The sequence below is a fragment of the Cavia porcellus genome, unplaced genomic scaffold (assembly GCF_034190915.1).
Source record: "Cavia porcellus strain 051 isolate PalLab524CR breed Dunkin Hartley unplaced genomic scaffold, mCavPor4.1 scaffold_10, whole genome shotgun sequence".
In the NCBI taxonomy this organism is placed as follows: Eukaryota; Metazoa; Chordata; class Mammalia; order Rodentia; family Caviidae; genus Cavia; species Cavia porcellus.
Genome location: NW_026947493.1, coordinates 85,242,675 through 85,266,546, shown reverse-complemented (window position 1 = coordinate 85,266,546; position 23,872 = coordinate 85,242,675). Strand labels below are relative to the sequence as shown.

General features: G+C 41.9%; 1 protein-coding gene and 1 long non-coding RNA gene across 49 annotated transcripts in view; one reads left to right on the top strand and one right to left on the bottom strand.

The window, feature by feature from the left end:
- Rims2 (regulating synaptic membrane exocytosis 2) overlaps window positions 1–23,872 on the bottom strand; it is a 518,293-nt gene that overhangs the window by 23,108 nt on the left and 471,313 nt on the right. The gene's annotated exons all lie outside the window — the stretch shown is intronic.
- Window positions 10,819–13,910, top strand: LOC134477949 (uncharacterized). The gene is made up of 4 exons (XR_010050284.1): window positions 10,819–11,517; window positions 11,634–11,773; window positions 12,894–13,047; window positions 13,666–13,910. It is a non-coding gene; the product is annotated as an uncharacterized LOC134477949 (long non-coding RNA).

The following is a 23,872-nucleotide window of genomic DNA, read 5'->3' as shown; positions in this document are numbered from 1 at the left end:
TGAGTCCTTGTGACATATCAGACTGGTCACTGAGGATATGGAATTAACAGAGAAACTCCTGTGTTCTCGTGGAAGAATGGCCCGCATGCCCTGCTTCCTGTACGCCAGGCTTTTTCTAAACAACTTTTCACACCACCATATAAACTCACTTAATGAACACATTATCTCTGGGGAAAGATATTGTTGCTAACGTTATATAGATGAGGAAACTGAGGCACGTCAAGGATGTCTCTTGCCCAAGTGTACACAGATTATTAAGGAACAAAACCAGGAATATCCATAGAAATTGATGTCCAATGTTTATACAGTAATTTGTCTAATGACATAAATAGCAAAACTAAGACTTGAATCCAAATCTTCTGATTGCATAGCATTTCCTCTTAACTGCTAAGTGACACAGCCTAAGAATCCCCACCAAGACCAACAACTAGTGGTACTGCCAGTAAAAACCGTGTCTGCCATTAACAAGGGACTTTTAATATAGCAGTTCTGTTCTATTAGACAGCATATTTATGAAAGCCCTTTGCCATCAGCAGGAAACTAAGCCTCTTACTGAATGCTAAGAACTCTGAAGAGTCAATGTATGGGTATGACTTCAAGCAAAAAAAAAAAAAAAAAAAAATCACAAACAACTCAGCCTCTAGAAAAGGTAAGCCATGGATATTAGTAATATTTGCAATATACTGATATTTGGTTGCTCCTACACACATATCTCCAAAAATGAAATAGAGTCCAATGTTTTGTATAAATATTCCAACATCAGAAAAATAATATTACACCTTCTATATACCATCTACTCAAGTTTTAAGAGTCGCAAAAAATATCATTTTAAAAGAAAAACAAGATTCATTTAAAAAGAAAGCACGTATTTCCTTGCCCCTATGGTAAGTTAAAGAACTATAGACTGAGTAGAAAGAGTGAAAGTTCACGAAACTTGCTTAGGGTCTGGGAAAAAGAGAGGAATCTGAGATATTATTATGTCTCCATCATTCAGACAGCTCCTTCTCTAATGACCTTCACGTGTCCTTCATTTCCTCATTCACTCAGCTGTTGACTGAGCACCTACACCACACTCTTAATGATCTGAGAGACGCAAGCAAAACATGAGCTTTGACCCACAGGGATCTTGAAAAGAGCAAAGGTTTGAGCTTCTCATGAGACCCTCTTCCCACCTCTCTTTCTGGGGTGGTAGTAGTGGGGAGGATGATTTCAAGTCTGAGAACTCAGTATTCCCACCAGTATTCTAGTTCTGATTCTGTGAGTGCAGAATGAAACACCAATTCAAACCCAAACTGTTTCTTCTACTGCACATTCACAAAATCATTTCTTGGCCCCAAAATGTGCGGTACTTTTCAGCAAGCCAGCACACAGTTCTACCACTTGGTGACCTCTGGCCAATTGTTTCTTATTCTAGAGTAGGGTCAGCACCCACAGTGCTGAGTCCCAAGCCCCAACCCACTGCAGAGGCCAATCACAAGCCACAGATTGCTTCACTGTGTTTTCCACAGGCTGTATATGCAGATGTCCACAACCCCTGCCTCAGGTTTGATTGATTTGCTTGAGTTCCTAAAACCCAGGTAACATGCCTACTAGTTTATTGCAAAGGCTATAGACAGAGACACATGCTCCTCTGTCTGTCCTGGCCAGCACCTTGGGAACTTGCATGTGTGTGCTGTGCCTAAGCTACAGCAATTTCACTGCAGGTGCATGGAAGAACAGATTAGCGTGTCAAGCATGATGGGAAAATCACCTGCTATCAGACTCGGTGGGAGCAGCAGGCCTGCCCAGGCAATTTTGTATGTCTTTCTTCACAGGTGTGGGTCAGGACTCTCTGAAGGGAGGAAGCAAGGAAAGTTTTATTTAGCTTACAGTTTGTGGAGGCTGTGGTTCACACTCAGATGGCTCCAAAGCTGGGTGGCATGGCTAAGGACAATCATTCATGGTGGCTGAAGCAGACACCAAAAATGGTACAAGCAAAAGGGCAAACGGGCAGACGCATGCTTCCTTCCCTCCCTTTATTGTATGCAGCTACCTACCCCGGGGTGGGGTCAGCACTCACACCACCAATCCTAGCTCTAGACAATGAACCAATCACAAACTCTAGATTCAGCTGCCTTCAAAAAGCCTGCCACCCATGACCGCACGAGGCTTTGGAGCTCATCTAGACACATACCATAACAGGAGGTCTCCCATCAATTATCAGACAAGGTAAGTCAAAAACTTCTTGACCAGACTAAGGCAGGGGAGATCACAGTTTCTGTGACCTGTCTTGAGGAAGAAATTAAAGTTTCTATGGTCTGCTTTGCAGAGGAGTAAGGATAAGGAGTCAGGAAACACGGGTGGCGCCAGTATGTATTGTTGTGGTCCAGTTTCCAAAGTCTGCATGGCAGCATTAGAAGAACACCTTGAGACATTTCAGAGAAAAAGAAAATTCTATTATTATGTCCCTGGAATTCTGGTAAGCATCACCTAGCAACCTCATCAGGATATCACTAGCACCCTGAGATTTTGGAGTGTAATCATTTTAAACAATATACAGCAAAGTTTAAAATTTTCTCTAAGTCATTCTAATGTTAACATTATCCAATATCTGTAAAAAGCACAAATATTTAATTCTTAGTCATTATTCATTTACTCCCTAAAGCACCACTTTTGTCTTATTCAGTCATTATTCATTCACTTCTTAAAATACTGTGTGATGAATAATAGTAGGTATTCAGGGAAACCATATGAAGGCTCTCTTAATCACAAATAAATCTAGTTCCTACTTATTCTTTCTCTTTAATGGCTAAGCATCATGTATTAACTTCAATATACACAGTGATAAGGACTTTTGATGATCATTCTGTTAGTCGTGCAGTTACATGTAAATGGTTAGAAGTTGTTCACATTGCTTGAAATCATGCTGACAAAGAAGAAAAAAATTAATTTTTTCAGACAGTGCATACACTTTTAATTATTTTTCACTACATAGGAAGACACAGACTTGTAACACAGTCATCTAAAGTTACTACAGACCCACCGCTGTAAGGAATGAGGGCTGTGTTAAAACCGCTCAGAATTTTAAATATCATGTTGGAAGACAAAGCCCAGGGAAACAACTAGGCTACACAGATCCAGGTCAAACGTCAGCTAGACTGAGTCTAAGTGAAGCTCTGCCCGAAGGCAGTTCTAGTCCTAGCTCAGTACACTTGGTAAACAGTCGAAAATGTGCTCAAAGTGCCAACTTAGGAAGCAAAGCAAGAAACTCACCATCAGCTGACTCTCAATTAAGGAACTCTAAGTCAGAGATGAGTTTCAAAAACAATTTGTCAGTTTCATTGACATGAAATTTCCTGGCAGGAAAGAATACAGATTAAACATGTTTTTCTCTAAAAGTCAATTCAAATGGATTCCATGCAGTCCCTATCATTTACACGTCGACAATAAGGTGGGTATCTCAGGGCTGACAAACAGAGGACTATTCCCCAGAAACAGCCACAGCAAGAGGCAGGTTCCTGGCGTGATGCAGACACGCTGATTGCAGCCAGGAACCATGACGAGAAGAGAGTCAGCATATTTTCCAATCAGCAGAACACACGGAAGCTTCTTGTCCAGTGCCTTGCGATTTGGATTCCTCTGCTTGACAGCTCAGCTTGCTAAGGAGCAGCGTTTCACACCCCAGACTCCTCCCCATACTTCACAGCAAACTGAAAGGACACTGCTCCATGGTCTGTAACTTACGACTGAATTAGCAAACCCAAAAGCCATTCTACCTGCTGTGAATTACCAGTGTAAGTTCGTCGTCCATCCCTCCATTGATTTCCTATCTGTTCAGCATTTACAAATCATTATGTTCATAACTATTAATAAATTCATAATTTTTCAGGTATTTTCTTTGGCCTGAGGATAAAGTGATGAACCAATAGGAAGAGTGCTTTTTCTTCACCAAGCGACTGATACAATGAGCAGACAAACATTAAGAAATAATCATACAAGAAATTAGCCATGATTACCCTAGGTATCTCAAAGGAAGACGGCAAAGTGTAATCAGAGTGCAGGTTTAATTTAACTTGCAGTTTGGGGAAGTCCTAAAATATAGAAGACCTTTCTGCAGAGGTTTCTTTGACCTTGGTGCTTAAAGGATAAAGAGGAATTTACAAATGAGGGAGAAATGAGTTACAGATTTTCTCGGTGAAAGAGGTGCCAACAGGAAGTAAAGCTCTATGCCCACCTGGTTGCCAAGGACCTGGGCCACTCTTACTAGGAGAGTGTGCTACTTTGATGGGTTACTCAGTGTCTTTCAGCCAATTTCTCAGTTCTGCTCAGTCACAATGGCACTAAGTCACCAAGGCAGTGCGCAGGGCCCTTTATAACCCTGTTTATTAGTGAAACATGACGATATTGGGGGAACAGTGTGTTACAGATTAAAAACTGGTGGTCAACTTAACGCCAGCAAAATTGAATCACCATGCTGCTGAACGAAGATGTTTCACCCAAGGAAGGTTGCCGGCATAAATGAAGACATGGAGAAGGAAGAGGAGAGGCGTTGAGGCGTTAATGGGTTGAGGCTTTGAGGTACTGTGGGTCCTCCTATGTGTTTCTGTTTGAGCTGTTGATTCAGAAGAAGCTCTGGTTCTTACATCGAGCATTGCTTCCTGGCTCCAGAGAGGAAGACGTGTGCCACTTGGTCTCCAGAATGAACTTGTCACGCTGCTTCCTGGCAGGTACTCAACTGTGCTTGTCGTCAGAGGAGCTCGGGGCCTCTGTGTCGCTGAGGATGGCTGTGGTACTTTTTAGGGCAGCCCTGGTCTTTGTTGTGTGACTTCTCAGCTCCAGCATAGAACCCTCAACCCACAGCACAGTTCCTTCACCCCGCTGGCATGGACTTTCTGGCTTCCACCGCTGACCTCTGGGCCTTCCCAGCACGGATCCATAAGAGACTGGTGTGAATCCTTCTTGTGGGCTCTGGACCTCCAGTTGGACTCATGGAAGGCATTGTCATGGGCTCTGGGTTTTCATCTGGCCTCATGTGGGACACTGCTGTGGGATCCAGGCCCTTGGCTGAATATTCTATGTCTTTGGTGTTGTGGATAGATTTCCTGCATTTTCTTGTGTTAACTCTGGGTGGCTGACCATCAAAAAAATTATAAATTCCATGTCATGATTCTGAGTGTTCTCCTCACAACCCCTGACTACAACACAGTGTAACTGTTCTCTGGGGTAATGAGATGGAGCTTTGCTTTGTTAAGGTGTGTGTGTGTGTGTGTGTGTGTGTGTGCACACGCGCGCGCGCATTAAAATTCTCATCAGAGAACATGATTCCCTGGGAAAGTGATTTCACTGTAGGTTGAATGGCAGACTGTGGTTTATCATCCAGTGACTCAGATCTTCCAATATAAATTTTGTTTTTGATGTTAGGGAGTCTCAAACTTTTGAGGGGTGAATCATTTAAAAGGTAGGCTTTATTTCACTTAGCATTATGGTCTCAAGATGATACATTTTCCTGCAAATGACTCAGGTCTGTCCTTCAAAGTATCAGACACATGAGCTTAAATATCTTATTTGTCATATATGAGAAACTCAGAGGAAAATAAAGAGCAAAATAAAAGATAAGTAATAGGAAGCAGAGGGATAGATTGTTCCCAAAGGGGAAGAGATCAAGAGATGTAAGGGGAGGGAGAGAAGGGATAGAGGTCAACGAAAAGAATTGGGGTACGTTATGCACCTGTACCAGGTCTACACAAGGGATGTAAGCACTGTACTGAGAACATGCACAAAAGAAAAAAGAGGAAGGGAATCAAGGAAGGCATGGTGGAGGAGAGGGGAGGGGATGAGAAGAGCAAAGAAGATGTTATGTACATGTACCAATAATTCCCATGCAGAACGCCAACGTCATGTACTAATAAGCTAAAATCTAAAACAGTGCAGAGTACAAGGGAAAAAAGATGCGCTTATCTAGCTTGAGCAACTTGGTGACTTACCATGACCCTGTCTCAAAAAATAAAAAGGGCTGAGGCTTTATATATATATGATATATATATATATATATATATCATATATATATCATATATATGGGTGGGTTTACCAAAATAAACACATTGCAGGAACTATTCACTCATACATAAAAGTTTTTCTCCAAAAATATTTATTTATCATCTAGCCACCATTTCTCAGAATTAGGACAGAAAACTAGAGTTATTTTTCTGTTATGTATGATTTATTCTTTAAAGTTATCTAGCATTAACCTAACAATCTGGAAAAATTCATGTTTTGTGATAGATTGTTATTAGCTATCAATTTCATTTCAAATAGCATTGTATTTCACATCATGAGGGCAGTATTTTATAGGCTGTCTGGATGAGATAAAAATATATCTATATCCCAACAAAACTTATATTTTACCTAAATATAGATATTGGAAAAACGCTTTTTAACATAAAGTTTCTTTTTTTCTTCCCCTCATATTGGGGACTGAACTCAGGGCATCAACTATAGTACATGAAAGCTGTATCACTGAGCTACAACCCAGCCTAAAGAGACTATTTTTTAAAAAATGCAATTGTTAAATATTTTATCATAATTCAAGGCAACTGCAATTTAAAAAGTGTATAAAGGATTAATTGTACTATTTCTAACTTTGTTTATTAAAAATGTTCATTTTCATTCTTAACTTCAGATTATGCGTTAAGATTAGCTGATGAAGTGTTAGTCGTATGTGTTTTACAGCTACTTAGATTAGAAGATGCTAGACCTAGGACCTCTGAAGGAAAGAGCACTGGTATGGCATCGGTGTGTCCCAAGCCGTGCAAAGCTGGAATTCACTATGCTCAGACTGGCTCCCACCTCTGCTTGTGGTCTCATTCTCAGTCTCACTATAGTAACCGCCCCATTCCTGTTACTGTGTGGGGCTGGCTGACGCATCAAGTCTCTTACATGTCTCTTCAATGTTCTCTGACATTGAATTTTTGATATGATTGGTAAGAAATGCCTCCCTATAATTTAACTTCCTCTTTAAAATGTTCACATATTATATCATTCATTTTAATATAAATGTTCATGGATGAGAAAGGTCACTTTTTCCATAGTAGAATCCAGTAAGAAAAATACAAAGCAACATTGGAACCTAAACAACCTGTAAAAATCTTATCAACATATACATATTTCTATAATGATCTCAACTGTTAAAGTTCCTGCAATTTTCTGTGTACATAAGTAAATGCACATATGTGTACACAATTGTCTGTATCTGTGATTCTACATCTGTGGATTCAACTGATCACAGATTAAATGATCAGAAACAGGAAAAATGTTTTATCTGTATCGAACATCTGTAGATTACTTTTCTTGTCATTGTTCCCAACAACCACTTATAAAGAATTCCCAGGCCAGCAAGAATTACAAGTAACCTCCAGACAATCTAAATGCTTGAGAAGACGCTTATGGGTCATATGCACTACGATGCAGCTTTGTACTAGGGACTGAGCCTGTGACGGCCACACTGCGGCGGGAGGCACGTCCTAGACCACCACCTGTGGATACCAAGCGAAAATGAGAAGTTCACTAGTGAAACGGGTCGAGTCATATCAGCAGTAGTGTTTAACAGGAGAATTGCTATACACATTTTTATGGTTCCTACACTAAGCATATCCTATGGTTTAATGTTAAAGGTTTTATATAACATGTGTTATTGAATTCATAGTTGTGTTTTATACATTGACTTCTCTCAAGCATTTTTTAGAAAACAATATATTCATCTTTAAAAAGTTATAAATTATTAAGTACTAGACTTCATTTCACCCGTGCTGGAGTATAAGGTTTAAAAAGACCACATATTTATCAGTGAGAAAATAGTTGAGAAGGTTACACTATGAATTTAAAAATTTCCTATCTTTCTGCATATTGAACAATTTTTTTTTACAAAACTGTATGTGAAGTACTAATGAGTACAGTCTCATTAAAAAGCGATCATCTGGAAGTGTTGAACGAAGACAGTCACTAATTTAGTAGAACTTATTGGCCATTCAGTGATTCATTATCAAACAATATTAAATATTTATGGAATACCACCGTGCTCAAGCAGCAGAACTAGTAGAACACCAACTCATTAGCTGACATTGGTTAAGTCTAATACTTCCAATCATCAATTATTATTTGAGTTGATAAATATAGCAATAAAATAATAAGATAAAGTAATCCAATGTAATTAAAAATGAGACACTAATGGAATGGATGCATTTGGAATTTTGTGTATGGAGCTCAAAAGCACTGACGGTATTAGAATCAACGCAAAATAAAAGCCAGGTTGTTCTTGCTTTGATTATGATAATGTCATACTTTTAAGACCATGGAACATTAATTTTCCAAGTTGTAGGACCACTACATTCTGACAATAATTTTGGAAAGGCATAGTATTCAACTGAAAAAAAAAAGGATCCAGAAGCTCAGTCTAGAAGTACATTATTCCAGTTATCACAAAAAAGCTTGAGTTATGGGGGTACCAAATGACTCAGAAAAGAATAAGCCAACCAAGCTGTAAGAAATTAAAGCTGCTCTTAAGAGGGTCTAAAGTGACTGCAGCTGCGTCCGCCAGGACCTCCGGGTCCCATCTGACTGGCTGTCAGCAGTCTGCAGAGGAAGCCACTCCAACCTGAAAACACCCGCTCCTCACATCCTTGGAGTTTGCTTCCCACCTCCCTGGCATCTTCTCAAAACCTCCTGGCTCCTGTCCTGCCGCCTGCTGACCTTGTCGCGCCAATGGCCAAAGAGCACCACACAGGCTCTATCTCGGGCCACGCCCCCCCGACCGCCCCCAGCGGCGCACTCACTTCATTAGCCACTGTGCCCACTCACTGAGCCACCTCACTGAGCCATCACCTGCCCCCAGACATTAAAGCTGTGCTCTGGCCACGCCACTGCCCTTCCAAACCCTTCCACGTCTTCCTCTGCAATGACCACAAAGCACGAGTGTGCAGCATGATCTCAGAGGGCGGTGACGCTCGTTCAGAACACTGCGCGCTGCACTTCCCAGGGTCAGCAGAATGAAACCGCCCGTGGCATCCTCAAACAGGCCCCTGCCGCTTGCTTTAGGACCTTTGGCTGTGGGCTGATTTCTCATTCCTTAAGTCTCAGCCCAAAGGCTTTTCTTGTAATCCAACCTCAAGTAGGAGGTTGCTTCTATTCTCTCAGGGGCGTCCTATTATTCTTCTGCAATTCTATTCCAAAGGTCTATTGACAAATGTGCTTATTTACATTTATTCTCTTCCTGCCCCTACTCCACTGTAGCTACCGAGGAACAAAGACTTTTATTCACTCTGCACTTTTCTTCCTACGCAGTGAAGAATACATGAAATTGTGTTGAGCTAATGGAATAAAATGAAATAAGATTTTTCCAGTGTTTCTGGTTTTGAATTGTCTTAAAATTTAGTTCTTCATTGCAAGTAGCAGATCATCAAACAGTCAGAGGACAGATTTCCTAAGCTTTAAGTTTACAGCAGTAATTTTGTTTCAGCTCCATGCAATTGGAGTCACTTTACTCGCGGGGGAAGAAATGTCAGTGCAGAGACGCATGAGTCCCTACACAACTGAATGCAGTTCCAGGAGTGGTGTTTGCAGTATTAGGAAATACTCTTCAGCTGGTGCCTGCAACACTGTGCTTGAAAGTCAATTTCAGTGAGAGGAACAGAACTCAGATGTGAACCAAAATGGGCAGTCTGCAGTGCGCTGAGGCCCGGAGGAAGGGCCCCCTGACATTGCAGCCACGTATGTGTGAGACTTTATCTGCACTAACATTCCTCAGGACTTCCTGCTGCTCTACTTAACAGTTCTACACCTGTCCCTTTACAATCGGCCTGCATCTTTCATTGCATTACCCTCTATTTCTCTTTCTTTGGTGTTTAAAAAGAGTAACCCGAAGCTCTCTGCTCATCTTCAAAGTGTTTCTCCTATATTCTTTCCCTTCCCCTCTAAAAATTAGAATCAATTCTATTTTTATTATGTGTATTTCAGCTTCTTCTACTCATTTTAAGTCTAACTTTTGAGTCAAAGTCTGTATTTACTTAACTTCAATAATTTCCAGCCTTTTAGATGCCTTTTAGATGTACCTGCAAGAAGATATTTCATTTATCTAATACAAATCAGAGGCACTTACTATCCTAAGAACCTAAAATGCATTAATATACAAAATTAAGATCTTTATCCTGCCCAAGTTAACATTCTAGCAGGGGAAACAGGAAATCAGCAAGAGGCATAATGTGTTGGTGAGTTACACAGTGAGGGAGGATGGTGAAGGTCACTGCGGAGACTGACAGCCCAGGAAGGAAGTGGTGGGAGGCGTCATCCAGGGGCTGCTCACAAGGAGGTGAGGCTGGAGGCAGACTTGGAGAGCCACCCGCCTTGTCCCTCTGAGCTGCCGAGCTGCCGCTGCCCTCCTGCAGGTGCTGGTGCTCACAGTGTGCTGAGTGAGCTGCTACGCCACAGGTCCCGAGACCCAGAGGCCCATGGAAGTCTGTTTCTGTCCTGAGCTCACAGCCAGCAGGAGCAGAACCACGCAGCAGACACCCTACGTGTTAAGTGCTTAGGAAATGTGTGAGTACAAAGCACAGAACCAGAAGCACTAACTCTGCTGCTACATCTTGACTGATTTTGAGCTCTAAGATGAAGCGGTTTCCTTCCCTCAAGATTTCTCATGGTGTTGGCTGTTCCCCACAGTCCTTCTGTGTTGTTCCACTGTACACATTAGGGTTGTGACATGTATTATTTCAAAAAGATGTGGGCCAGTGCTCAGGCATTTGAAACTCTACTGACTCCATTTCGCTTCTGCAATAGTTTTATGACCCATTCAAAGAAAGCATCTCATCTTCTTGATGGCATTAAATCGGATACTTTTCTTCTCAGATTCACTTACATGTTCAGGACAGCTCGCCTTACTAGGTTCGTGGCATCTCAGGCCACTTACAAGCTGCTTTTCACACAGCCTCTTTCTCCTGTCTTTTCTTCAGATCCGTTATCCTGAAGATGCCTGATATGCAGCTCCTAATCTCATCTCTCTAGCTTTCCATTTCATCTCTAAAGCCTTTGCTTCTTCATGCTCATACTTCGAGTTTCTTCATTTATTATATTGGGACCTTCACACGTGGTACCCACTTTCTGTTATTTAAAACATGTCACAGGGCACATCTCTGGATTAGGACTTTTCCTGTTCTGTCATACTGGCAGCCTCCACAGAAAGCATTCTTCAATTTTAAATAGACTTCTTCTTACTTCTCACATTCTGGTGTGAAGATTATGAAAATGCCAGCTGACTTTCCCCAAAGATGTTTTCCAAGGCCTCATGAAACGTACTCTCTCTGTGGCCTGGACCACTGGAACACAAGACCATGACTTAGTGACTCCGTACGCAGCAGCACTGCCTGAAGGGGCTTTGAAGGGCACCTGTCTCCCTCCTGAGGAACCTGCGCCCATCCTGCAGCGAGGACCCCTCGGCTGAGGACAGGGAGCACTTCTCACACCCTGGGTGGAAAGCAGTGGGCGGGCCAGGTATGGAGCCTCGCCCTGTATTATTATTTGACTTCATCCACATAGCAGTTAGAAATATATTAGACTGGATTTAAAAATTTTAAGTGTAGATTCACTTGGCCTGTTTCCCCTGCCAGCCTCTCTTGCTGCACAGATTCTCCAGGAAAGCACGACAGGCTGGGTCTGGGAGACGGGCCCAGGAGGCCCGGCCCTTACCCCGACTGAGGCAGCACCGGGTCCCTCTGGAAGCTATGGTGAGCCAGCTGTCTCTTTAACAGTAAGTGATTTTAGGCAAATTGTTTCTGCGCTCTGTCCTTGGTTTCTGCTCTAAACCCATGTGCATAACTTCTGCCTGCTCTGCACAGAACGCTGCTGGGCTCCTTCTCAGCTTTGAGAGCTTGCAGTTGGGAAGGTTCCTGCTCCTTCTACGTGGCTCAAGGCCTGGCCCAAATCTCCATGCCCTCTTGTTATGGGAGCCCAGGAAACTCCTCCTCACCCCATGAGACTTCTTCTAGACAGCCTGGTCAGATATCACTGCCCTTAGTTGGAGACAGCAGGGCACGGGTGTGACCTGCGGAAAGACATGGGTTTGGGTTCGTGTCCCAGCGCTCATTCTGCCTGGCTCAAAAGCGCACTTGGACAGCTCCCTGCACTCTCTACGCCTCAGTTTTTTGTCTGTGAATAGGAGACAGTAACACCACTGTGAGCACTGCCTCCTGTAACAATGAGCGCGAGGCACTGAGTATTCAATAAATGACACTATCATTATTATTGCTGTTATCATTGCCATTTTTATGTTATTTTCAATGAATACTTTAATGGTTTGCTCCTCCCAAATTGACCCACGCAACATGAATTTTAGAGAGGTAAGAATTTATGTTAACTGGAATTCAGACCAGGCAAAATTAGCATCTCTTCTCAACTTTTAATATACAATTCTAATATAATTTCCTTTCTTATGGTTTTTAATAAACTGTTATAGAAACCAAATAAGTCATGATACAGAGTAAAATTTTGTATTCCAATGGCAGATTACTGAGCCTATTTTTGCTTCAAAGCAGTTCTCAGTGCTTAGCTTGCCCCAGGGTCACATGGGAAGTTGGTTCTGCTTCGCAGACTTAATCCAGAGACCCAGAAACCTGCATTTTAAACTACATCACTTCAAATGATTCTAATGCAGGTGGACCTAGGAACCTGATGCAGTTCTCCTGATCTCTAAGCTCATAACATGAGTTGTGGCAGACAGGGAGGCAGGCAAGCTCACACGTGCACAAGTGCGTGCACACACACAGTGGCACAGAAGGTTTTTATTGTGAAAGTTCTGTTATATGTTGATTATTCACTGCAAACACGTACCAAATCAAATTAAGTAAATCAAAATGTGATTCATTTTCTAGGCCTTCTCCAGCAAGCATTCAAGTCAGAAAGTATTCACATTGTTTTGCATATGATCAGCTTGTGTTCTGACTAGAAAGGGGCATTACACAGTGGAGGAAGGAGGAAGAAGAAAGAAACAAGAAAGAAAAAGGATTTTCTTCCGTTAGGCACAGAGTAAGTCCTGGCACCCCTCCCAAAGGGGCGAGGCCTGGTTTCACATTCCGAACACACTTCCTGCAGTTCTTTTCTTCTCCCTGCCTCCCTGGGCAGTCAGTCACCCCCCTTACTTCCTCACCAACTTGATGCTCAAAATTTTCAGCAATTCCAGGGCCACCAGCTGCACAGCGTCCCTGCTCTGATGGGAATCACACTGTGCCAGCACTGATCTCACCCTGGATAGCATGGAAGTGAACTGGTGGGATGGATTTATCTTTAAGAGAGACCGTTGGGTCTGGGGACATAGCTCAGCTGGCAGAGTGGTCCTCCTGCCAAGCACAAGGCTGTGTTTGATCCTGGTACCAAAAAGCATCTGGCAGGACTGGCACTACAAAGTACATTTCTCTGGGACAGCGAGGCTCTCCCATGGCTCAGGTCTCTGCCAAAGCTTCTCTCATTCCTACAAAACTCAACACGGATTTGCTGAAGAGTCCAAGGAAAATTTTTTAAAACTCAGGTATTATAGAGATAAAGTTTAGATTGCTTTTTCAGTTACGTATTTAACATTTTTTAATAAGAACTCTATCTACTTGTACATATTCTTAATATACTCAAATTTCACTACTTTGTTCACAGAAACGGAATGATGGCTTTAGAACAGCTCCTCTGAGCCAGAACAGACGCATACAGCAGTGTGAGCTATAATACCAGCACCAGGGCAGAGAAGAAAGGCTCCTGGTGAAGAGGCCCAGCTTAAGGCAAGGCAGCCAGCACACACGACAGTTAGCACCTTCAGGACTAACCGGGTATCACCTAGTTTCTGTGACATCGTTACCATAATGTAAACACTAAAAAGACCATTAAAATAGGATCCAAATTTACAGGAGTCTGACTTCTCCTCAACGCTGCGCACAGAGACAGGTTTGCATGTGAGATACTGTGTACTATATTTAGGTATATTTTAATGTAGTCCAGATGTGAATCACGGCTCACAGGTTTTATTTTATTCAAGTAGCTAAATGTATTTGGGTTAAGTTTATGCCCCAAACTATTCTTCTGGGTTTTATCCAGCACTGTTGTGGCTAGAATGGCAGGCCACACCCCTCTGCAGCACCTGCAGCTGTATTGACGTGGAGCAACTTCATATGCTCGGGACACTATTTAAAATATTCAGGGTGTAGACCCGGCGTCTCTCTCTCACTCCACTGAGAAGTAGCTATAGGGGTCCTCTACCTACAGAAATCGCCAAAGCAAAATCTCAGGTCAAATGCTTCGGAGTTGCTTCTTATTTACTACTCCAATTATTTCAATGAGAACAATTAAAATTAAATGCCCAGTGTCCAACTGCATGGAAACCAATCTTTAATATTTGTGTTGAAAATTCCATTTGTTTTGCATGGTCCTAAGTGGCTAGATACTATTATTAGTGACATATGTCAACTGAAGTGACATTTATCTTGAAAATATTTTTGAGAAGTTTGTGAGGGTCTTGGAAAAACACAGAAACCCTATGAGTTAGGAAAGCACTGAATCCCAGTGCAAATTAGAATTTCCATACAATTCCCCTAAACCTAAGTATGTATTTAGGATAAAACACACATCCAATTATGCTTTTAAAATTATTTTCTAAATTATTTTATGCTAGAATTTAAACTATGTTTTAGCATACAGTAGCATAGTATAACACTATTATTTGGTCTGAGAAATCATAATTGTATACATGTAAGATGTAAAGCAGTCATGTTTCAATAGATATGTTCAATGTGGTATGAGTAAACAAGCCTGCAACACATCTATTACCTCACTTACCTATAATTTGTTATGCTGAGATTTTGAAATTCACTCATTTTGAACATCAATACGTTGCTGCCCGCTGCAGTCACCCTGCGGTGCAGTACATCGTGTCTGCTGGGAATTCTGTACCCTTTACCAACAAGTCCTCATCTTTTCCTACCAACACCCCACCACGTCGCCGGTTACACACTGTCTACTCCCTGCTTCTGTGAGATCAGTGTTATCACGTTCCACTTGTGTGGCTGTGCAGTAAGAGCACGCACGTGGAGAAACAGAGGTCTCTTCCATAAGTGGCATTAGGAAGCACAAGAGGCACACGGAGGAGCCTAAAGTTAGATTGACCATATATAAAATTCAACTTGCAGTGGATTGGAGGACTTAAGTATAAGACTGTAAAACCACTAGAAGGAAACATAGGGCAACACTCTATGGCACTGATCTGGGCGATGACATCTTTGGATATGATCTGAAAAGCAGGGGTACAAAAGCAAAATCAGACAAATAGAATCATACCAAACTGAACAGCTTCAGCACACCACCACCAGCAGCGAAAACAATGTGAGCACGAAGATACAACCTGTAGAATGGGGCAAAATATTTACAAACCACACATTTGATAAGGGCCTAACATCCAAATGATATAGGGAACTCGAACAGCTCAATAGCAACTAACCCAAATTAGAAATGGACAAAGGACTAGAACAGACACTGCTCAAAAGAAGACATACAAATGGCTGGCAGGCACACGAAAAAAAGCCCTGCACCACTGATCATTAAGGAAATACAAACTAAAACCACACTTGTGAGAATGGCTTTTATAACGAGAGGTGAAAGGAAGCTGCTGGAGAGGAACAGAGGAAAGGGAGCTCGCACACTGGTGGAAATGCAAATGACAAAACCAGTATTGAAGATACTGCAGCCAGAGAGATAACACTACTCAAACAGTGAGTGTTCTTACCAAATTTAAAATATGTATATCAGAATTTTCTTTCTTAGTCACAAATGCGGTCAGTAAGGTTTCCTCTAACAGCTTGTTCTGAGCATGATGAGACTCAGTACAGCACTCAGCATGGCACTGTATGCAGTGTTACAAAGTATGCATTTTCAAAACGCAGTCCAGTGACACCACAGTGCAGTGGTCAAGAGCAGACTGAAGAGTTCTCTGACATCACACTGGAGCTGAAGAACTCCTCTCCCCCGTGACACTGCAGCAGCAGTACGGTGACAGCACGAAGCCTGACTCCCGAGTTTGGTGATGCTGTGTAGAAGCCCACTGTGCTGCCAGGCACGTGAAAGCACGGCACCTGCTACTCTGTGCAGCCCCAAATGCTTGTTGGTGATGAGGACGTGTCTTTGCCTTTCTTTCTTGTTCACGTGTACTGCTTACTAAATTAAAACAAAGGTTTACTGAAAATCAGCCTGCTGTCTGGCTGCCAGCAGCCTCATCTATCGTGTGTCCTCTGTGTCTCTGGCACATCAAATGACTGACCAATACCCCCTAGGCACGTGGTGTAAGCAACAGCTTACACACGAAAGCTATACCATGCTTCTCAGAACTGATGAGTGAACCATGCATGGCTGTATTACTGAGCCTTAAATAATCAATCACCAGAGAGATACTAAACTATATCGAAAAATGATCTTATCCTTCCAGTGCAGGCATGGTTGACATTTGCTTCTCAGGTGATTTTCCTACTGGAATTCATAAGCTTGAAAGTAAATAAATTCTTACTAATGAACATACTTGTCAGAGAGACAGAGGTTGGAGAGAATTGGAAGCAAAGAAGGAAGGACAGAGGGAGACGAGAGGGAGTGAGAGGGAGGGAGACAGAGGGAGATCTTTCAATGATGGCAACATCCGAGCTTCTCTTTTATGGTAAAACTACATTTTTGGGTTCATAAATGTTATAGTAAAAATTCTCATTAGGCTGAAGTAGAAAAACAAACATTTTTCTAAGACAACTGCTCTGTAGGGAAATGCATTTTTTCCAGAAAATAGGATAACTGACTTAAACAGAACTTTGCTATAGGATGAATGTTAATTAGCTCTAACCTGATGAATCATTGCATCACTTGATTTTTTTATTAGTGACAGATCAGAAATATCCAAATATTATAAAGTTAAAGACCGGTCAGTGCAAGCTGACTTGCACTTAATTGATAACTTCTTTGAAACTGACAAAGCTTCTAATATCTTTTTGCCTCTTTCCTGATGTGTTATTTTCAACATGCTTCATCCTTTGGCCTTAACCCCAGAGAAATTAGAGAACCAGAGAACTCTCTTTACACACTCTAATAATCTGATGGGACGAGTCAGGGCCCAAGACTCATATACGAACGAGATGAATTAGAAGATTATTTTCAGCATGAAAATACCTATGTATGGGGCTGGGGATTTAGCTCAGCGGCATAAGCGCCTGCCTTGCAAGCAGGCAGTCGTGAGTTTGACCCCTGGTACCGATAAAAACGAAAAAGACCAAAAAAAAAAAGAAAAAGAAAAAGAAAATACCTATGTAGTTTTCATGGGACAGGAATGGACAAACAGCCATACTTTATGCAAATGACTCTCTTTTCATCTGAGAGCCAGGAGCCACCCACCATCCGGACCAAGACTGAACCGGCAGGCTTTGGCCCCACCATCCACCATCCACACAAGGATCAGAAACTGTGCTCACCCTGCAGAGGGAAGCACGTCCCCCTGCCATTAATCCCAGGAACTTCGGTCACTTGGTGTGGCCCGAGAAGTTTTTAAGTTTTAACCTATGCTGTGGAGGAACAAAATACATTCAATGTCCTTTTCAAATTTTTAAAAATATAAATTATTTAATATGTAAATTAGTATATAAATTGTGAATTTCCAATTCCGAGAAGTAGAAATTTGCTTTAATTTGTTCATTATTTATACATAAGCAAAATTCATCACATATTTATGTTACATTATTACATGTGCACATGTGACCTGCTATTTGCCTAGCTGAAAATGAAGCAAATGACAGAAACTAGATCCTGCTAAAAGAGAACGCTAAATGTAGGTAACAAACACTTTGTCCTCTCTGGCCTTCCCTTTGCTTGATTTTATCTTTCTCAGCCTCTCCTTAATGCCTCCCACCCCAAGAGGGGAAAAGGTTAAAACAAACAGCAAGAAGAGAAAAATTAGATTTAACATTTTTCAAATGTTTGGGAAAGTAAAATATTGGTGGAAGAAGTCTTGAAAGTCAACTCATTTTAACAATTCAAAACGTGAAAGGAACAACGTCTTTCTTACTTCTAATGGCCTGAAATTCCTATGCAATGGCAAACCAGTTACTGAGAATGTCAGTGCTCTCTGAGTCTTCTGACAAAGATGCACACACATCCAGCTCTATGGAACGGGGCACAGCCCAGCCTGACGTCAGAACTGCGGACGAGTCTGCATAGCAGAATTAGACCCAGACCTTGAAGCCACAGAGTGCCATGAGAATTATGTTTAAAACTCTCAGAAAGACGCAGTGAAAGACCTTATGTTCAGGCAGTGAATTTCCTGTCCTGGGAGGAACTCGGTAGAGGCCAGTGAACTCTGCAGATGACAGGAAAAGACTCAAGCAATGAGTGGGGTAGGTGGTGGGTGGCTCTCTTCTGCTCTGGTAATCTACAACCTTTGGAGAAAAGTAATCTTTTTGTCTTTAGAGATTCAGATGTAAAACTTTGCTCATCTCATAATTTAGTAATAATAACATGTATCAATTTACAATTTTGAAGCCATTACTCAGCATTTGGTAGAAAATATAATTTAAATAGGTGTGCCTACATACCTGGGGTACGTTTGGAATATATCTCTCTGTAATACTGGTGCACCCTAAATAGTATAAGGAAAACAAAAATCATTCCACAGACTACCCATTGTCCAATTTTCTATTATAATCGTTTTCTAGACTCACTTCTCTCTCTCTCACACACACACTCACACACACACACACACACACACACACACACACACACACACACATACCCCACACTGAAACGTAGTGAGAAAGGAACCACAAATCACTTCTTCCATAGAAAGCAAAGCTTTCAAGTCTTTGGAATCCCACTGTGGGCATGGTGTTCATGTCTTGGTCCCACAGAGCAGAAAGAGGGAAGCAGACAGCTTTTCCTGCGGGGCACACAGCCTGGTTCCCTCTGTGCTCCTGGACTTCTTCTCAATGCCTCATTTACTTCCTTTTCATTCTGAGCTTTAAAGAAAGAGTGTGATTTCCGCTGTGTCTGTGACGTGTGCACTGCTCTATGCCTTACATTCGTAAATAGTCAATACACTTGCAGACGGTTTACACAGTACCGTCATGAACACCAGGTAACTTGGTCTTCCCGTTACCCCACCAAGACAGACACGATCTCCACCTGATGTGTACAGTGTAGGCCAAATCCGCAGGTGCCTGCCCCAAACGCGCTGCTGATCTGAGACTGCAGCACAAAGTGCAGGCTGGGGTTCAAATAGTGCAAAATACTTAAAATAACTCATTAGTAATTCCTATTAGCTACACGCTGAAGTAGTTTGAGTACTGGGTTAAATTACAGCACTAAAATTAACTTCATCTACTTTTAAATTTTTTAATAGGGCCACTAGAAAATTTAAATATATTGCTGTATTTCTTTTGGGCACATTTGTCTGAACTGAGGCTTAGGGCTCTATCTCACTTTCCCCCAACATCTTTGACTTTTAATATGTGTATCAGTAACTTTATTGGCCATGTTTTGAAAAATTCTTTTAAGTCTTGTTGTTAGTGATGCTGTCATTTTTGTGGCATAAATCTATGCTGCATCCCTCAAATCTATCCTCTCGTGCTAAACAAGCTATGTTTATCAACTTCTGAAAATGATCACAATACACACACTATGTTTTATCATCACAGTGAATTTCACATCTGTGATCACATTAAGTGTGATGGTCACTACCTCAGAGCAGACCAGTCACCTGCTCCTGCACCACTGCATCCTTATCTCCTCTGATGTCTTTTTGCTGTCACTGTATCTCATTTTTCCTACCACAACTGTCCTTCTGCCTATTGGGATGGATCCTCCTGCTTCAACTAAAGAGCTGAGCAGAGACAGCTAGGAAGTTCATTTTAGTCCTTAGCCAATTCATCTAATGACAAATTCCACTGTAGAAATACTAACACTCATTTTATTTTCTGTGCATATTCCAGATAAATAACTTACAAGTCTCATCACATTAAGTTGTCAAGCTATGATCATCTTATTTATAATGCAGCAAGCATTGTTACTATCTTCAAATATTTAACACCCAATTACCGTAACTCAGAAAATACTGTATCAACCAACCTACTGTTGCCTACGAGATGTGAAAAGTGAGCTGTCTGTACCTTTCTGAATTGCCCGAGACCACTAACCCTTTCATTCCTTCCACAGTTGTCTTCACAGAGCATGATTTGGGCATTCGCTATACATAATGGAACTATAAAGGACAAATGCACACACTTGTTCATTTACTATGTTTTAAAAACATGTGCTAAATTTTTGTTATGCAGTTCAGTAACTTGTCCCTCATTCATACTTTCTAAAGACAAGGTTAGAGATACAAGAAGCAGGCTGTGCCAACAGAGATGTAAAACATATAAAAAGATTACTTTACTAACACAGTCGTTTCAAGTTTATTGGCTTACTGTTGATGCTGAACAAGAAATCCATTTCAATGCACTCAACAGCAGGGCCATGAACTTTTTGTGTTAGATTAGGTTTCGCAGCATTTATCTGAGGGAGTTTAAAATTTACTCTTAACACTGACAGCTTAGGTCTGAAATGAAGAACTGAATAAAATGAATTAAAACTTCACTCTAAAACAGGAAATTGTGAGACAGTTCATCCTCGTGGAAGCTCTCTAGCAAAGCAGGATGACATGCAGGCAGATCAACAGTGGAGGGAGCTGCAGCGGACCTGAGACTGCTCCCTGGTGCACCATGGGGGCCCAGAGACACCACTGAAGAAGGGCTGGGGGAAATCTAGCAAGAGGAGGCAAAATTTGTACTTTAAAAACGATAAAAATTATTGGAAGAATAAACATGATTCAAAGACTGCACGTTTATGGCTTAGAAGACTCAACAGCGTCAAGGTGGCACTGTTCCTGCCAATGCCTGCGAGGTTCCGCTAACTTCTCTATGCAAAATAACAAAAGGATACTAACTTCATACAGGACTGCAAGGGCCAAGCATAGTCAAAATGACCCTAACAAGGGAGAACACAGTAGATGAAGTCACTCCTCCTGGCTGGAGGACTTGTTAAGGGGCTACGTTAGTGAAGACTGCTTGGCACTGGCAGAGAGAAGACCTCCAAATCCCTGGAATGGAAGCGCACACCAAGATACAAAGCCATGGGTCTCTAGCTGGCTGAGCTGTGACAAGGGTGCAGGATCGATGGGGAGGAACAGTCTTTTTCAAAAATGGTGCTGGGACATCTGGATAGCGATATGCAAAGCAATGAAATCCAATTATTATTAAATACCATGTATAAAAATTAGCTCAGTGGATCAAAGGTCTACATGTCTGCACTAACATTGCACAAATCTTGTAAGACAAGCCACAAGTAAATCCTAATGACCTTGACTTGGCAAAGGGATTATTTTACATATCACTAAAAGCATAAGGAACAACCATAACAACCCCACACATTTTATTTCATCAAAATTCAAAGTTTTTTCTTCAGATAATTTCATTAAGAACGTAAAAAGCCAATCCACAGATTAGGAAAAAATTTGCAAATCATATGTCTGATAAAGGACTTAGTCCCAGAACAGAAAAAGAATTCTGAAAGCTCAATAATAAAAAGACATACAGCAAATCAATTAAGAAGCAGGCAAAGACTCTTAAAAAAAACTCTCCCCACGAAGATTCACAAATTACTGACGGACTCACAGAAAGATGCCTAACACCTCAGAGAAACACAAATCAAAGTGAGGAACTGCAGCTTCACATCCAAGGCTGGCCTCTGAGAGAGAGAAACAAGAAGATGTGGCGAAGTCTCAGCAGTCCTAACTGCCGGGGGGAATGTGAGATGGTGTGGGCACGCCGAGGGCTCCACACTGGGTGACCCCATCACCTTCCACGTTCCCCCCAGGCACAGACTCAGGAGAAGGAAAACACGCATTTGTACACGAACACTGGTTCGTGTTCACACTAGCACCGTTCATAACCGACAGAAGACGAGGGCAACCCAAGTGCATTAAGGGATGGACGGACAAACAAACACAGCCTAATCACACACTGGGATATCACCCAGCTGTGCACATCAGTGGAGCACCCAACACACTACCTGAGGAAAGAATCTTAGAAGTGTGATACAAGCCAGTCACAGAAGACTCTGGTCCCTGAAACGCCTGCCCCGGGAGACCCACAGATGGGCGGAGTAGGTTGGGATAGCGAGGGCTGGGGGAGGAGAACCCGTCGGTGACTAAAGGGCTGGGGTCATTTCGAGGTGATGAACAAGCGCTGAATCCCACTGAAAAGTGCTGGGCTATAAACTTTAAATGTGTCAGCTGTGCGGTATGTGAGTTATATCACAATACAGCTTTAAAATGAATATATCTTTCTGAATAACAGTCTTTTAAAAGAGTGCCATTACTTAAATTACAGCGCATTTATATGAACAAACTGTAGTCAAAGGCCCGAGATTTAGCTCAGCGGCATAAGTGCCTGCCTGGCAAGCACAAGGTCTTGAGTCTAATCCCCAGTACAAAAAACAAAAACCAAAAAGCTGCAGCAAAATGTTTGTGATAGTACAAGGATATATTTATGTGCAACACCAGTAAGACTACATATAGAAGTATAGGGAATATAAAAGCATGCAAGTAAGTTGAAAGAAAAAATCCACAAATATTGATAGTAGTTTGAAAAATGGCAAGTTTTATAGTAATGATAAACTTTCCCCAAATCATGTACAATATGTCTATGAGGGAAAAAATCCCAGGTGGGCCTACCATAAAGGCAAAAGTCTGCCACTTAAGATCAAATTCAGGAAAATAATATTTTTTCACTTTCACATTATATCCAGTATTTACCTTGAGGCAGACATTAATTTTAAGTAGGCTAAAATGTACCATTGACTTTTAAGGAGAAATAAAATACTATGTAAACAGTCTTTCAGAAAGATGATCGTGAAGTACAGAATGATCTTCAACAGGTGTTGCTACGAGATTAAGGCACAGGTATCAAAAGTTATTTTCAATTGTAATTTAGGACATTTATTAATAAGATGATACCATTTCATAAAATCCTGGGTTTTACCCTTCCCCTGTATGGTTCAAATGTGCTGATAAAGAAATTCTGTACTAAAATTGGTTTTGAAAGAAAAATTGACTGTAGGTGTTAGAACATGACTTGAGGATCTTTCTGTTACACTTGGACACAGTCCTTCCCCTCACTTTCACATTCATGGTATCATCTTTAGTAAACTGAGGAGTAAATCTGACTAAGCTCTAAAATACAGTGTTATGACAGCACAGGAAGGGCAGCAGCCCTGCAGTCCTGCGTGGCCTGGTCTGCCCACCTCTCACCCATGTCATGGCATTCCTGACGAGCAGCCTAACTCCCTCCGTGACCCACAGTGGTGACCCACAGCAGTGACCAGTGTGATCTCAGCACACCGACCTCAGCAGACTGATGCTTCTATCTAAATCTTTTAACTCTTATCTCTCCTAAAAACACATGCTGCAACCTCATTCTGAAGGTGTTAGGTTTGGATTGGCAAGGTCTCCCACAGATCCCTGTGCTGAGGGCTGGCTGACTGCCCCAGGCACCTTTGGAGGCAGGGACACTCTGGAGGCAGGCCCACAGGAGGAGGGCTGGTGAGCACTCTGCAGGGCTGTCATCTCTGGCCTCCCCCGCCTCTCCCTCTTCCCTGTGTCTCAGCTTCTCAGCCACTGGCAGGTAAGACAGTGCCCTCTTCTAGTGTACACCTTCGCCACGGTGCACTGAGCCTTCACAGCACCAGAGCAACAGGGCCAAGCAGCCCAGGACTGCACCCGCTGAAACCCCAAGCCAAGAAAAACCTTTCTGCCTAC